Source organism: Antechinus flavipes, chromosome 4 (genome assembly GCF_016432865.1).
Source record: "Antechinus flavipes isolate AdamAnt ecotype Samford, QLD, Australia chromosome 4, AdamAnt_v2, whole genome shotgun sequence".
In the NCBI taxonomy this organism is placed as follows: domain Eukaryota; kingdom Metazoa; phylum Chordata; class Mammalia; order Dasyuromorphia; family Dasyuridae; genus Antechinus; species Antechinus flavipes.
The window spans coordinates 274,968,997-274,986,407 of NC_067401.1; positions in this window are offsets into that span (position 1 = coordinate 274,968,997).

Sequence of the window (17,411 nt, forward strand, 5' to 3'; positions counted from 1 at the left end):
GAGTTCCTGGTCCAAGCTCCAAAGCAGAGGGGTGAGCTGAAGCTCAAAGCCATAGGAAGGACTGCAGGGAATAGGAGCATTTGTGGGGACAACACTGCTAGGAAGGATGGAGGGAAGTATCCCCAGACAGAGTTCAGAAGACAACAGTATGAAACATCATCTGCAATACCTCAGCACTAGAGCCCCATGCTAACATTAAGTTAACAGCCAAAAAAATACACTGTTTTAAAAAATAAACAAGCAAAAGAGAAAGAACCTGACCATAGATAGCTACTCTGGTGATAGAGAAAATCTGAGTTCAAATTCGGAAAGACAGTGAAGTTAATAGCTACTCTTACTTCAAATTGGTTATAAGCCTAAAAAGAGTTATTGTAAGAGCTTTAAAAGGACCTTAAAAACCAAATAAGAGAGGGGGAAGACAAATTGGGGGGGGGGGGAATAATCAAGAAAATTATGAAAAGAAACTGATTGGGAAAAGATCCATAAACTTACTGAAGAAAATAACTCCTTAAAAATTAGAATTGGGTAAGGATGATCCAATGACTAAATAAGACACCAATAAATAAAAAAACAATCAAAAGAATGAAAAAATAGAGGTTGTGAAACATAAAAAAATTGACCTGGAAAACAAGATTGAGGAGAGACAATATAAGAATTTTTAGACTACTTAGAAAGTAAAATTTAAAAAAAGGCCAGACATTAAATTTCAAGAAATATGAAGGAAAACTGCCACAAAGTTTTAGAACTGGAGGGGTGCGGGGGAGAGTGTAAAATAGAAATAGAAAAACCCTGGCCATTAGCACTTGAAAAAGAGACAAAGATGAAAACTCTTAGGAACATTAAGTTTTGAAGCTCCCAGGTTGAGAAAATACTACAAGTAACAAGAGGAAAAAATTAAATACTATAGAACTACAGTCACAAGATTTAAAACACAAGATTTAGCAGCATCTACATTAAAACACTGAAGGGAATAGAACATATTTTGAAGAGCAAAGGTACTGGATTTGCAATCAAGAAGAACATATCCAGCATATCCTGAATAAAAAAAGGCGGATATTTAGGACTTTCAAGTATTTGTGAGGAAATGACCAGGACTGAACAGAATATTTGACCTACAAGATTCAGGAGAAACTTATAAAAAGGTAAACTTTATATCAAAGTATAAAGGATAGAATAAAGTCAAATTTCTTTTTTGGGAAAATGTTGTTTGTGATTTTTAACACTATTATCATTATTAAGGTAATTTGAAAGAACATACATAGAATCCTTAGAATTGTTGAGTATGATAGGATGATCTTAATAAAATAAAATTGGGTAGGAAGAGATAAAATGGAGCAATTATCTCATACAAATGAGGTGTGAATGTAAGACTTAAAATGGAGGGCAAGAGGGAGTTGAGGGCTGATAATTCTGGAATGTTCTTTTCATCAGAACTGGGTTAAATATAACATATAACATACCTCTACAAGAGTGTAAAAATCTTACAGAGAAATAGAGTGAGGGGATATGATAAGGGAGGTAGGTAGTCTTAGGGGTGCAGATTAGGAAGCAGAGGTCAAAAGTAAATTAGATGTCTAAAGAGGGATAGGGTAAAAAGATTAAATGGGAAAAATGAGATGTAGGGAAATAGACTAGTAATTATAACTGAATGTGAATGGGAAAAACTGCCACAAAATGGAAAATGGATAGCAAAATGGATCAAAACCCAGAATCAAACAATATCTTGTTTACAAGAGACAAAATTTAAAAATGAGAGCTATATCTAGAGTAAAAGTAAAGGGCTGGAACAGAATTTTTTATGCTTCAGCTGAAACAAAATTTAAAAAGCAGAGGTAACAATAACGATTCAAACACATTTAAAGCTAAAGTAGAGCTAATTTAAAAAGACAAATAGGGAAATTAAATTCTGATAAAAGGTACTATAGATAATGAATATCAATACTAAACTTATATGTTCCACATGCTATAGCACCCAGATTTTTGAAAAGTTAAAAGAATTAGAGGTAGAAATAGATAGCAAAACTAAAAGGTTAAAACCTTCAGAACTTAGATAAATCTAACCAAAAAATAAGGAAAAAGTCAAGATGATGATAGAATCTTAGATAAATCAAATATGATAGACATCTGGAGAGAAATGAATAGGAATAAAAAAGAATATATCTTTTTTCATAGAGGTACATCACAACTTTACAAAAATTGACCACATCTTAAGGCATTAAAAATCATATAGTCAAATGCAGAAAAGAAGAAATATTAAATGAATCCTTTTAAGATAATAATGCAATAAAATTATAAAGGGCCATGAAAAAACATTAAAAATTAATTTGAGATGAAATACCTTAATCTTAAAGAATGAGTGGGTCAAAAAATAAATCATAGAAACCAATATTTTTATTAAAGAAAAAGCAGTAAGACAATATATCAAAACTTAGGGGAACCAATTAGTTCCTTTTAAAATCCTTAAGCACAGGTGGCCCTGAAGTCAGGAGGACCTGAGTTCAAATGTGACTGGAATTAAACTCAGGTCCTCTTTAACTTCAGGACCAGTGAGCTATCCACTGCACCATGTAGCTGCTGCCTACAGAAGAAGTTTTTAACAAAATATAACACTCATTCCCAATTAAAAACAAAACAAAACAAAACACTGTACAGCATAGATATAAGTGAATTTTTTCTCAAAATGATAAGCAACAACCTAAAGCCATAAAAACGTATTATTCATAAAGGGGATAAACTGAAAGTCTTCTCAATAAGATTGAGTGTGTGAAACAAGGATGTATATTATCACCAATATTATTCAGTATTGTATTAGAAAATACTAGCAATAACAAAAAATCAGAATTTAAAACTAATACAAAATAGAAAAAAATTACCATGTGCAGAGCAGAATATGAGGATTAAAAAATATAAAACAATTTCCATCTCAAGAAATCCTATATAATAAGTACTACACATTGTGTTCAGAGCTGTCTATCTCTGCTTCCTCATAGGTTTTCTTTTGTTCTCTGCTGTGTACTTTTTACTTTATTCTTTAACATTCTTCTTTCCCCCTCCACTCTCATGAAGGCTGCAATACAGCAGGTATATACACATATATGCATAAATACATATATATACACATTCTTACATATCTAGAATCTTATGCATATACATTAATATACATCTATGTAATGCTGTGCTATGCTTGTTTGCCCTCTGTTTTCTAAAGGTGGATAATATCTTCATAAATCCAAGTCTTTCCATTATTTTCTAAATCTGCCCACTCATAATTTTCTACATCACAGCAATATTCCAACCTTATATTGTCTAGTGATCTTAAATGGTCTTAAATAGTATTGATTAATATGGCTGATATATAGTATAGTTTCCTTAATTTTCTCCTTAATTCTCTTTTAGCTTTAACTTCAACTGAAATCATGATCACTACCCCTGCCAAAAATTATATTCCTGATCTTTACTATTATGTGGGCATAGATCTCTCCTTTCCTATCCTTTCTTACTCCTTTGCTTTTTTTTTGTTGTCCTCCTGTTACTTAACCTACTCTCCCTCAAAGGATCCCTCTTTTATCTTTCCTTCCCCTTTCCTCCCTCTTTATTCTATTGTGGTTAATCTATATACTCTTCTATACCCCTCCTTCCTGAATTTTATTCCCTTCAATTTTAGAAGATTTTTATTCCCTTCTAAATGAGCATGCATATATATATGTGTATGTGTGTGTATAATATATATATCTTTAAAGATCAGATCTCTGATCTGATGTGAGTAGGGTTCTCTATAAAAATCCTTCTCTCATACTCTTTTCCCCCCTCCTCTTACTGCTTTTTGAATTTAAAAGGTTTTTGTAATTGAACTACCAACCCTCCTCTCCCATCTAATTCCTCTACATTCCCTACACAGTTGTGTTTTTTTAAAATCACATAACACTCACCTCTACCACATTCTTTTTTTATTGTCTTTTTTTTTTTTTTTTAGTAAAGCTTTTTATTTTTAAAACATATTCATGGATAATTTTTCAACATTAATTTTTGTAAAACCTTGTGTTCCAATTCCCCCCACCACACCCTCTCTGCTAGATGGAAAGTAATCCAATATATGTTAAACATGGTAAAAAATATATGTTAATTCCAATATATGCATGCATATTTATACAATTATCCTGAGCACAAGAAAAAGCAAATCAAAAAGGAAAAAAATGAGAAAGAAAACAAAATGCAAGCAAACAACAATAGAAAGCGTAAGAATGCTATGTGGTGTGCCACACTCTGTTCCTGTGGTTCTCTCTCTGGGTGTAGATGGCTCTCTTCGTCACTGAACAAGTGGAACTGTTCTGAATCATCTCATTGTTGAAAATAGCCACATCCATCAGATTCATCATCGTATAGTCTTATTGTTGCCTTGTATAAAGATCTGGTTCTGCTCATTTCTTTTAGCATCAATTCATGTAATTTGCTTCAGGCCTCTCTGAAATCATCCTGCTGGTCATTTATTACAGAACAATAATATTCCATAACACTGATATGCATCAATTGATGTGCATCCAATCAGTTTCCAGTTTCTTGCCACTACAAAAAGGCTGCCACAAAATTTTTGTACATGTGGGTCCTTTTCCTTTCTTTAAGATCTCTTTGGGATATAAGCTAAGCAGTAACACTGCTGGATCAAAGGGTATACACAGTTTGATAACCCTTTGGGCACAGTTCCCTATTGTTCTCCAGAATGGTTGGGTCAATTCACAATTCCATCAACAATATATTAGTGTCCCAATTTTCCCACATTCCCAATCTTTATCTTAAACTATCAAATTATTAAAAACAATCTTGGAATTGTTTACATTTACATATATAAGACATAAACTCTTATTAAGTGCCTTTTAATCAGTCTTTGATGTTTACTTTATATTTCTCTTGGATCTTATATGTCAAATTTTCTATTACATTCAGATCTTTTTGCAACAACATCCTGGAAGTCTGGCAATTCATTGAATCTTTTTTTTTTTTTTTTTTTTAAACATTCAGGATCATAATAAACTTTGCTGATATTTTCAATTGCAGCCCCTGTTCTTTTTGCTCTTTTGATAATATAGTGTACCAAGATCTGTGGTCTTTTAAAAACTACTACTTTTTGCAAATGATATGATGATGTACTTGGAAAATCCTAGAAATTCAACTAAAATACTAATCAAAACAAAAATTTCGGCAAAGTAGAGGACATAAAATAAACCCACATAAATTGTCATTTTTATATATCACTGATAAAACCCTGCAAGAAGCAATAGTAGAGAAAACCCCTTTTAGAATAACTGTAGACAGCATAAAATATCTGGAAATAAAATTACCAAAACAAACCCATAAATTACCTGAGCATAATTATGATACACTTTATACAAATAAAGTTAGATTTTAAAAATTGGAGAAATATTCAATGTTTTTGGGTGGACAGAGTCAAAAAAATAAATAATTCTACTTAACCTACTTATTCAATGACATCACAATTAACACAATTATATTTTATTGAGCTAGGGAAAAAAATTAAAAAAATTAATTTGGAAGAACAACAGGTTGAGTATCAAAGGAATTAATGAAAAAAATGTAAGAGAAGGAGGTTTAGCAGTACTATAGAGCTTAAATTTTTTATGGTGGCAAAGAATGAGAAATGAGGGAAAAGACCATCATTCAGGGAATAGCTGAACAAATTGTGGCATATGAATATAATGGAATCATATTCTGTTATAAAAAGTGATAAGCAGGTAGATTTCAGAAAAATCTGGAAAGACTTGCATGAATTGAGGCTGAGTGAAGTAAGAATCAGGAGAACATTGTGCAATGATCAAGTATGATTGGCTTACCTCTTCTCAGCAAAAAATGATCCAACACTGTTGGAATCCTTACTAACTGCTAAGTAATTAGAGTTGATCTAATCTTACAAGAAGATGTTTTGGCCAGAACCTGAAACAAGGTACTAAGTAGAACTAATTAAGACAAGGCTTGTGTTCACACCTTTACTCATTGGAGTCCACAAGTATGCTAGCTTCACAAAGTACACTTTCTAACTTCAAGGGAGTTCACACCTCCCTTAAAGTCATTGGGCCAGAGAGCACTATGGGAGAAAACCCATAATCCCATTCTCTCAGAAGAGGCAGATAAAAAGCCAGCAATGAGGGATCTATGGCAGAATACATTTTTTCCTCTTGGCTGGCTGATCGCGCTGGACTCGAGAGGAACGACTCTGGTGCAGAGAACACTTTTGACGGATTTCAGTGGAGCTACGCCAGAAGCCCTCTCTCTGCGGCAAGTTGGTGGCTGGGCTCCCCAGAAGGAGATAAGAGAGACCTTCCATCTCTGTCTTGGTTGGAGGCAGAAGAAAGCAGAGGCAGAGGCTGAAGGACAGAACCTTTGGATTTGGAGACATCCGAAGGGCTCTAAGCCTCTAAACCGGCTGTGCTCTGAGAAGAACAAACTCCAGCATTTGAACTCTTAACACAACACAATTCCAAAAGACTCATGATGGAAAATGCTAAAGAACTGATGGAGAACTAAATGCAGATCAAAGCATACTATTTTTACTTTTTTTCTTTTGATGGTGGTGGTTTCCCCTTTTTGTTCTATTTCTTCTTTCAAAACATAACTAATGCAGAATTGATTTTTTTTAACTTCAAGGAATATTATAATCAAAATCTAGAACTACCAGACAAAGGAGAAAATATTGCAAGAAGTTGGAAAGAAATAATTCAAATACTGTGGAGCTACAATCAGGATTGATCGATCACACAAAGTATAGAAATTATCACTTTGAAGGAGCAAAGGGTTTATAATATGATGCTCCAGAAGGCAAAGGACCTAATATTATAACCAAGAATAGTATACTTAACAAAACTGAGTATAATCCTTAGGATTATATATGTATATGCATATATAGGAGAAATGCATATACAGGAGAAACATTTACTAGATGAAATAAGAGAACTTTCAAGCATTTCTAATCAAAAGACCAGAGATAAATATAAGATCTGGTATTCAAACACAAGACTCAGGAGCATAAAAAAGTAAATGTGAGTGAGAAAGCATAAGGATAGTAAATAAGGTTAAACTGTTTACATCCCTATAGGGGAAGATGCTAGATGTAACACATCTAAATTTTATTAATAGGGCTGGTAGAGGGAGTAAATTTAGAAGGCATAAATATGAGTTTGTTGGGATCTCAGAAGAATGGAAAGGGGAGAGAGGGCTGCAATTGGAGAGTTGGAAAAAGAAAGGAAAATGGGGGAAATTATCTCATAAATGAGGTACACAAGGAGTTTATACAATGAAGAGCAAGATGAAGGTGGGAGTGGACAACACTTAAACATCATTCTTAACTGACTCAAAGAGGGAAGAATATATATTCACACACAGGTACAGAAATTCGTCTTACCAAATAGGAAGTGAAAAAGTTAAGAGAAAGAAAGGGTGGGGGGAATTAGAGTGAGAATAGATTAGGGAAAACTGGTCAAAAACAAAACAGATTCTTGGTGAGAAGATAAAAAAGAGAAGGAAAAGTATAAGAGAATTGGATAGAGGCAAATATACATTTAGTAGTCATAACCATAAATGGGATAAATTTTTTCATAAAATATAATACAAAATGGATTAGAAACCAGAATACAATATTATGTTATTTCCAAGACACACACTTCAAATAGAAAGATACACTCTGAATCAAAATAATAGAACAGAAACAATTATGCTTCAGCTGAAGTAAAAAAAAAAAAAAAAGCAGGCATAGCACTAATAATTTCAGGCAAAGCAAAACCAAAAATAGACCTAGTGAAAAGAGATTCTCAGGGAAATTACATTTTACTAAAAGGTTTCTACATGATGAAGTAATATCAATATTGACCATAATATCCACCAAACAGTGTACCATCTAAATTCTTGAAAGAAAAATTCAATGAGTTATAGGAGGAAATAATAAAACTATATAGTAAGGGGAACCTCAATTTACTACCCTCAGGCCTCAATAAGCTTATAAGATAAACAAGAAATTAAGGAGAAGAAAAGAATTATAGAAAAGCTAGATATGAGAGTTCTCTGGTGACTATTCAATGGGAATAGAAAGAAGCATATCTATTTCTCAGCTGTGCATGGAATGTTCACCAAAATTGACCATGTATTAGGATATAAAACCCTCACAAACTAATGCAAAAAGTCAGAAATAAATGTATCTTTTAAAAAAAAACCTTATAATGCAATAAAAATTACATCCAACTGACAGCTCTTATCACTTGCTACTCATTGTCAGTGTCAAAGATCCATTAACCCAGAGAAGGAAGCAGTTGATGACCATAAGCAAAGTACCCAGACAAGTTCTGAAGCAGAAGTATAGCTAAGATTCCAGGAGTAGAACAGGGTTCTAGCTTCTAACCCAGTCTGAAGACTTCAGAAGAATCCTGTCCAAACTAGAAGAGCTTCCCATATAGTTGATGAGGGATGAATCCAGGAACTTATGGAGTTCTGAACATAAAGGGGAGCAATAATTTTTTTCCTGGACTTTAGGAGCACCAACAGTTTACAAGTCTTCAACCAGAGCTGTCCCTGAGATCCTGTAATAAAATAACACTCAATATTCCCAAAAAAGTAGTATGACTAGCTCAGATCTTTAGAAGTTCACAGAACTTAATTCTAATGTACTGGAAGAATGAGCAAACAAAAAACTCCACCATAAAAGTTCTGTAACAAGGATATTGAAGACACAAACTTAGAAAAAGATAATAATATTGTTTTATAAGGAATGATAAGCAGGCTGATTTCAGAAAGTTCTGGAGAGACATACATGAACTGTTGCTATATGAAATTAGTAGAACCAAAAGAACATTGTACACAGCAATGGCAAGATTTATGTGATTATCAACTGTAATGGATATGGATCTTCAAGAATGAGGTGATTCAGGCCAAGTGGGCTTGTGATGGAGAGAGCTATCTGCATCCAGAGAGAGAAATATGGGCACTCAATGTGGATCACAACATAGTATTTTCACCTATATTGTTTGCTTGCTTGTTTTTTCTTTTTCATTTTTTACCTCCTTTTGATTTGATTTTTCTTGTGCAGAATGATAAATGTAGAAATATGTTTAGGAGAATTGCACATTAAACCTGTATTGGATTACTAATGTTGTCTTAAGGGAGGGAGGGAGTAAAATTTGGAACACAAGGTTTTGCGAAAATGAATGTTGAAAACTATACATTCTGAAAAAGTTATAAAAAAGAGAAAGACTTCAAAACATATACAAGAAAAGCCTTAGAGAAAAATACAATGCGGCTACAAATTCAACTAGAATTTCTAAAAGAGATGAAGCAAGGATTTTTTTTTGTCTTTTTGTTTTAAGCGGAGAGAGAGTTATAAATGGAAGTGCTAAAAGCAAAAATTGGAAAAGAAATTTAAGAATTGGAGAGAGAATTGAAAGTTTGGTACAAGGAGTACAAAATTTTGCCCAAGAAACAAATTTCCTGAAATTTAGAACATATAGAAGTCAACGACTCCATGAAGCAACAAGAAATATAAAGTCAAGACTGAAAAAAACAAGGCAATGTAAGGTGTCCCATTCAAAAATATTTGACATGGAAAAAAACATCAAAGAGAAAACGTATAGAAATCATTAGACTACCTGAAAGCCATCACCAAAACAAGAATTTAGACAATGTGCTTTAAGAAATCATAAAAGAAAATTGTCTAGATCTCTTCGAATCAGAGAGCAAAGTAGAAGTTAAAAAATCCAGCAATCATCTGAAAGAAAACTCAGAATGAAAATCTCCAGCAATATTATAGCCAGAATTCAAAGCTTGCAGGTCAAAGAAAAAAGTTACATGTAGATAGGAAAAAAATTTAAAATAGCAGTAAAAATGATCACAGTCTATTAGTTATTACTCTGAAAAACTGGAAAGTTTGGAATACAGTATTTCAAAAGGGAGAGGATATAGGCTTACAGGCAAGAGTAACTTATCCCTCAAAACTGAGTATACTGCTACAGGGAGAAAAATGGATCTTTAATGAAATAATAGACTTACAAGTATTCTTGGTGAAAAGATCAGAATGGCATAGAAATGGCAAAATTCTAGACCAGCAGAAACAAGAAAAATGTTCAATTGTGAAAGGAAAAAATAAGAATAAACAGCTTTACTCTAATATGGGAAGGTAATACATTTGTCCTCAATGAATCTTATCATTGTCAGAAGCTATGGAGGAGCTTAATCAGACTGAAAATGATGAAGAATTGAAGGGAGAGTGGATTAGGAGATTAAGGATTTGACCTAAGCAAACTCTTGACTAAGGATGTACAAAAATACTTATAGATCTTTATAAAATAGCAAAGAATGGGAATTTGAGGGGATGTCTATCCATTAGGTAATAGCTAAACAAGTTATGTAATTGTGATGGAATACTGTGAGAAATTATGAAAGGGATGGCTTCAGAGAAATCTGGGAAGACTCATATTATTACTGCACAAGAAAATGGAGAGAATCAAGAGAACAACATATACAGTGATAAAGATATGGTAAAGATAAACCACTCTAAAAGAATTAGGAATTCGGATCAGTATTATAACCAACCACCAGAGGACTAATAATAAAGCAAGTTACCCAATTCTTGATAGAGAGGTGAAAAATTCAAAGAGTACAGAATGAGACACTTATATCTATATATCTATAGATATGTATAATCTTTTTATTTTGAACATAGCTAGTACAGAAATTTGTTTTGATTAACTAAACACGTTTATAACAGATTGTTTTGTTTTGTTTTGTTTTATTTTTCAATTGGGAAGCAGTTGAAGGATAGCTCAGGGAGGGAAGGGAGAGGAGACTTTTTTTAATTGAAAAAACATTTTAATTTTTAAAAGCATATGTAATTGGTGGCTCCACTTTTTCTCTTCTCTCACTTCTAAAGCCTCCACAATATGATTTCTGACCTTATTATTCAATTGATACTGTTCTATCAAAAAAACTCATCATCACTTAGTTGCTAAATCTAATAGTCTCTTCTCAATCCTCATCCTTTTGAATCTTTCTGCAGCCTTTCACACAGTGGAGCCCCTTCTCCTTCTGGATAGTTTTTTTTTTCCTCTAGATTTTCATGCCTGCTTTCCTTTGGTTCTCATCCTTACTATCTGACCACTTAGCAAGTATTATTTATGGAATAATTATTCATGTCATGCTTGCTCAGAGTGCAATTGTCCCCCAAGCCTCTGTCTTTGACTCTCTTTTCTCTTATTTCTCTAAATCTCTTTATTTTATTTTTCAAATGTTTAATTATCATCTCCTTGCAGTTGATTTCCAGACTTTGTCTCCCTTTTGGGCTGTGGTTCCCCATCACTAAAATGTCTAACCTGGCATTTTGAGCTTGCTTATCCCATTATCATCTCAAATTCACTATGTTTGAAACAGAACTCAGTATACTCTCCCTCATCCTCAATTTTCTTCTTTTATGAATTTCATTACACTCAAGGTACTACCATCTTTCCAGTCACCCAAATTCAAAACTTTAGTGCTATTCTCTACCCCTCTTTTGTTTAACCCACATAGTCAATCAATTGCCAAATTATGCAATTTCTTTCTCCATGATCTCTTCTTGTATATGACCCCATATATCAACTCATAGAGCTGTAACTCCAGGTCAGGCCCTCATCATCTCTTTCCCTGATTATTGCAATAGGCTTATAATTAGTCCTCACTCTAGTCTTTTCATCCAATCCATCTACCAAATTTATTTCCCTAAAAGTGTAAATCCTATCATGGTTCCCTATTACTTTAAAAATAAAATATAAAGTCGGTTGGCATTTAAAAACTTTTCAAAACCTGACTTCTACCTTTCTAATCGTATCTCATTCTACTCTGCTTTATGTACTCTATGGTCCTGTCATCTTGGTTTATTTGCTATTCCTTGAGTACATCTTTTCATCTTCAAACCCTATGCCTATATTCCTCATATTCCCCCTCAGGAACTCTGACTCTTAGAATCTCTGGCTTCTGTTAAGACTGAATCCCAGTGCTATCTCCTCAAAAAGACCTTTCCTGGTCCCCCAAATTTTTAGTGCTATCCCCTCTAAAGATTACCTTTCATCTATTCTTTATCTTGTATTCTCTGGTTTATATGTGCTGTTTCTCCCATTAGAAGATAAGGTATTTTTCCTCTTTGTCTCCCCCAGTATTTAGCACAATGCTTGACATTTGATATGTTTAATATAGGTTTGTTGTTTGAGTTAAGATTTAGCAATAGAAGATAAAGTGAGGATAGCATGCATTCCAGTTATGAGACACAGAAAGGAAAAAATGGGGGAAAAATGGAAGGAAAGTAGAAAATAGACATTTATTAAACACCTACTATATGCTAGATATTATGTTAAGCATCTTACAAATATCTCATTTGTTTCACACAACAACTTTATAGATATTATTATCTCATTTTATAGTTAAGGAAATTGAGTCATAGAAGTTAAATGATTTGCTTAGGTTACACAGCTAGTAAGTACTTGAGGCAGGATTTGAATTCCGTTCTTCTGACTTCAGGGCCAATGCTCTATTGCCCAGTTTCTTAAATTGTAGTTTGTGACCTTATATTGTGTCTTAAAACTAAATGTGGGGGGGGGTCACAAAATTATGATTTATTATTAATAAATGTTTAATTTGTATGCCTATTTTATTTACCTATATACCTGGGGTTGTATAAAAGTTTCTCAGGTGAAAAGGGGTGGCGAGTGGAAAAAGTTAAAGAAACTCTGCTCTAGTTTCTAACAGTTTTGGACTATGGCAAATTTTTAAGGTGTTAATGCTTCTCTGGGAATACCATTGTAAAGTATTGTGAAGATATGAATAATGAGAGTTGAGGCTGATAAAATGAGAGAATAGGGAATGGGGTAAAGAGAAAGATTCAGCTAGAAAAAATGAGTAGTCACTATATTATTTTAAAATTTTTTGCATTATAATAAACTAATTTTATTTTGCTATCTTACATCCCTATGAGTTAAAACTAAAAGGGACTCATTCCAATAGATTGAATATAATCAAAATTATGGGGAAGTGTTTTTTTTCAAATTCTTTTTCATCTGTTGGTGCAAAAGAGGATTTGTAGTAAAACAAGTTTCAGTCTTAGCAATTTTACACTGTATAGTTCATATTATTTACCATTTGATAGTTTTTAAATTCTTATGTCTTTAATAAGACTTCTTTGACTCTGAAGAAATGTAATTCTCCTCTCTCTCTCCCTGCCCCGAATAATGTCTTTCTTTTCATGCTATCTTTCTCCTTATTCTCACTGTGTTTAGGCTGCTAAACTCCTTTATGGATTTAACCTGTCAGTCAATGGCATGCTCAGGCATAGTCCTTTAATAGATTCTTTCAAGTGCCTTTCCTTGGTAATTAATGGTAACCCTGCTGCTCTCCCAAATCTATTTCATATTTGCCATTCTTGGTATTTGGCAAAGAGAATGGCCATTGTGAATTTGTCACATGTTTATTTCAAACTAGGAATTGCTATCCTGATCTCATCATATACATAGAAAGTTAACAGCATAACAGAAAGACTAGATAAAAGGTAAGATTAGAAGATCTGTGAGATTCATAAAGATAAAAGGAAATTTATAAAGATAAATGAAAAATTTTCTTAATTATCTCTTGGATTTTTACAATTGGATATCCTACCAGTAGAATCTGCTTTAAACAAACCAAACTATCTTCCTAACTTCAATATTTTTATCAAGGGCACCATCCTACCTGTTGGAATCTTTACAAACTGTTAAGTCATTAGAGTTGTCTAATAGAGACAATTATTATTTAATTTAGCATGGTTCAGTATCAGTGATCTGATCTTAGAAGGAGATGTTTTGGGCCAGAACCTGAAACAAGATTCTAAGCAGAACTAATTGATACAATGCTTGTGTTCACACCTTTACTCATTGGAATTCATACATTTGGAATATTTCAGGGTTTAGTATAAGATATCCGAATTCACACCTCCCTTGAAGCTCTTAGGGCCAGAGAGCACTATGGGAAGAAACCCATAATCCCTCCCTCGCATCCCATAATCCCTCCCCACAAATAGTTGGGCAATGGGGTGATTTTCTTCTTTAAGAATAATAGTTCTCTCTGGAAGAAAGCAGGTTTCTTGGGGAGGTTTTCTGGAGGCAGCCTTAGTTTCAGTTAAGAGTAAATAATCACCCAAAATGCAGCCAGGTGATAAAAGTTCAGCTCTCTTATTGCCTCCAATACAGCCCGGTTAGCTTAGAGGCCTATCTCTCTGCTTGGTTCCAAAAGCTCCCTCCGAATGTCCCCAAATCCAAAGGTTTGTCCTTCAGCCTAGCTAGCACAAAGGTGAATTTGTCTTGTCTTTGAGAGAGGGCTTCTGGCTCTCAATCTCCCAGAGTGCTCTTCTTTGACCACAGTCAATGTTCCGAAGTAAAACTCCTCACTCAGAGAGGGCTTCTGGCTGAACTCACTTGACACTTCCCTCTCAATCTAAATTCAGCTGAACTCCCTTGATTGGGCTCACTGAAGCTCTATTTATGCTCCTTCGAGAGAGAGGGATTATGGGTTTCTTCCCAGAGTGCCCTCTGGCCCTAAGAGCTTCAAGGGAGGTGTGAATTCACAAAGTTATACAGTTAATTTTGTGAATCTCTCATACTTGGGAATTCCAATGAGCACTCAAATACTTCTTGCTTATATGAGCTCTCTAAAGGTGTGAACACAAGCATTATTTTCTATTAGTTCTACTTAGTACCTTGTTTCTTCTGGCCCATAACATCTCCTTATAGAATTAGATCAATCATACTGAACTATGCTAAATTAGATAATTATTGTCTCTATCAACTCTAATGACTTAACATTTTGTAAAGATTCCAACACTACCAGTGACCAAGGTTTGAGAACATGCAGTCCTTTTCAATTTCTCCCCTTCCTCTCAATAAATATCCAGTTGCCAGATCCTGTTGACTCTATCTGCACATCACACATTTGTTCCTTCCTCTCTGTTCCCACTACATTACAAATCCTTCTGGTCTAAGCTATTGTAATAGATTCCCAACTGGTTTCTCTGACACTAATCTCTCTCCAGTCACCAAGCTGAAATTCCTTAAGTACAAGTATGTCATTCCCCGATCCAGAAACCCTCATGTCTCCCCACTTTCTCTAGACTAAGGTCTCTCATTACATTAGAACCATTTCCAGTCATTCTGATCTAGATCTTGCCTCTGGATGCAGATGGCTCTGGAGGAGAAAATGACATTGGTAACCTTGCAGTCTCCTTCATTTAAATCCAATTCACTTGCATGTCATGGAATCATTTCCCTGATGTCTTGGAACTCCTCCAGAATGAAGGACAAACAATCTCTGTGAGTTAAGAGGAAGCGCTGCTCCTCTAGGAACCCAACTGGGACTGGCCAGTTGGGCAGCATAACTCTTTTTCCTTTCCCTTTTTTATTCCTTTTTTCTTTCCCTTCTCCTCCTCCTGTCCACATATGGTATCTGCCAAAAGGAATGTAAATTTTAATTGCTGATATCTTGGGATTTATATGTTAGGACCCTGCCTTAAGTCCACTCTGGCTCTTAGTGATTGAGCAACATATAGGTCCCAAACCAGCCCCACCAGTCCCACCAGGGTCACTATTTGGGTCCTAGTTGACTCAAGAATAAATACAAATAGCAATTGTTTTTGTTTTGGCTAGAAACCCTGGTGTCTTTCCCTTCTAGATTAATGTGTGTGTGTGTGTGTGTGTGTGTGTGTGTGTGTGTGTGTGTGTGTGTGTGTGTATACACATGCAAAACATTTATGTATATACATGTTCATGTGTTATGTATATTTGCGGTCCTGTGCTATCTCTCATGTTGTACAATCTATCCTAAAGTTGAGAGGTCTTCGAAGTATCTTTGTATTGATTTTTCTGATCTAAAGCATTTCCCTGTGTGAATTTTCCATGAAAGTCTTTTTGGCTAGCTCTTGCAATGCATGTGTCAAGCTGGACATCCCTGCCAAGGTAAGTGAATTTATTCACAGCATTCTCCATTTGCTATAACCAATGGTATGGTGCTGGCTGATGGGAATACCTGTGCTTTCTTGGGTTAAGCCAAAATTTGCACAAGTAGCAGAGAATCAATCCACACTTTGTTGGGCTTAGCTTTGGAGTCTGCACTGGGTACACAATAATCTGTAAGCAAAAAATCATGCACCAACACTTTATTTTATTTTGGTTTATAGCCTTTTTAAGTTAACTAATTTACTATCAGTGCAGTGGCTGATTTTGAAGGCATTTTACAACACAGCTGAAAACTTCTTGCTAAAAAGCATGGGAGGAAGCATACAATCTAGTTTCACTCCACTGGTGATTGGGAAGGCTCAAAAGCCTTTCTGTTGTCTCAAACCTGGATAAACATGCCATCATGAGATAGATGTACAATAGTGACACTTTTCTGGGCAAGCTAATTTTGACATAATTTTCCATAAGCCTTGGTGATTGATAGTATCCAAGGCCAATCATGCCTTAACCCACTCAGTGATTGACCAACAAGAGGTCCTAGACTAAGTTCCACTTGGTTATTGTTTAAGCCATAATTTGTTCAGAATGAATGTAAATAACAGTTGTTTGTTTTGGTCAGAACTTCTGGGGTCTTCCCCTCCCAGACTGATGTGTATATATACACACAGACACAACACATCTGTATTTTGTGTTCATCAAATCTATCTGGAAATAGGTAGCATACTTTGTTGTGAATTATTTGCAATCGTGGTTGGTCATTGACTGGATCAGAATTCCAAGTCTTTCAAAGTTATTGTCCTTATACTATTGTTACTATAGAAATTGTTTTGATTCTCACTTCACTTCATAGTACTTCATACAAATCTTCCCAGGTTTCTCTGAAATCATGTCTTCATTTCTTTTTTTCCCTCCTTTCAGTAGTATTTTCCCAATTACATGTACAAATAGTTTTCAACATTTATTTTTTTGTAAGATTTTGAGTTCCAAATTTTTTCTCCCTCCTCACTTCTTCTCCAAGAAGCAAGCAACCTGATATAGATTATACGTGTATAATCATTTTGAACATATATCCATATAAATCATGTTATAAAAGCCAAATCAAATCAAAAGGTAATAACCATGAGGGAAAAAAAAGCAACCCTCCCCCCCCCCCCCCAGTCTCCCTAGTTTTCTCCCTGAGAAATGGCATTTCCCATCCTAAGTCTATTGGAATTTTCTTGGATCAATGTATTGCTAAGAAAAACTAAGTCTATCAGAGTTGATCATTACACAATCTCAGGGTTATTGTGTACAATGTTCTGGTTCTGTTCACTTCACTCAGAATCAGTTCAAGTCTTTCCATGCTTTTCTAGAATCATCCTGTTCATCATTTTTTATAGAATAATAATATTCCATTATATCACATACCATAAC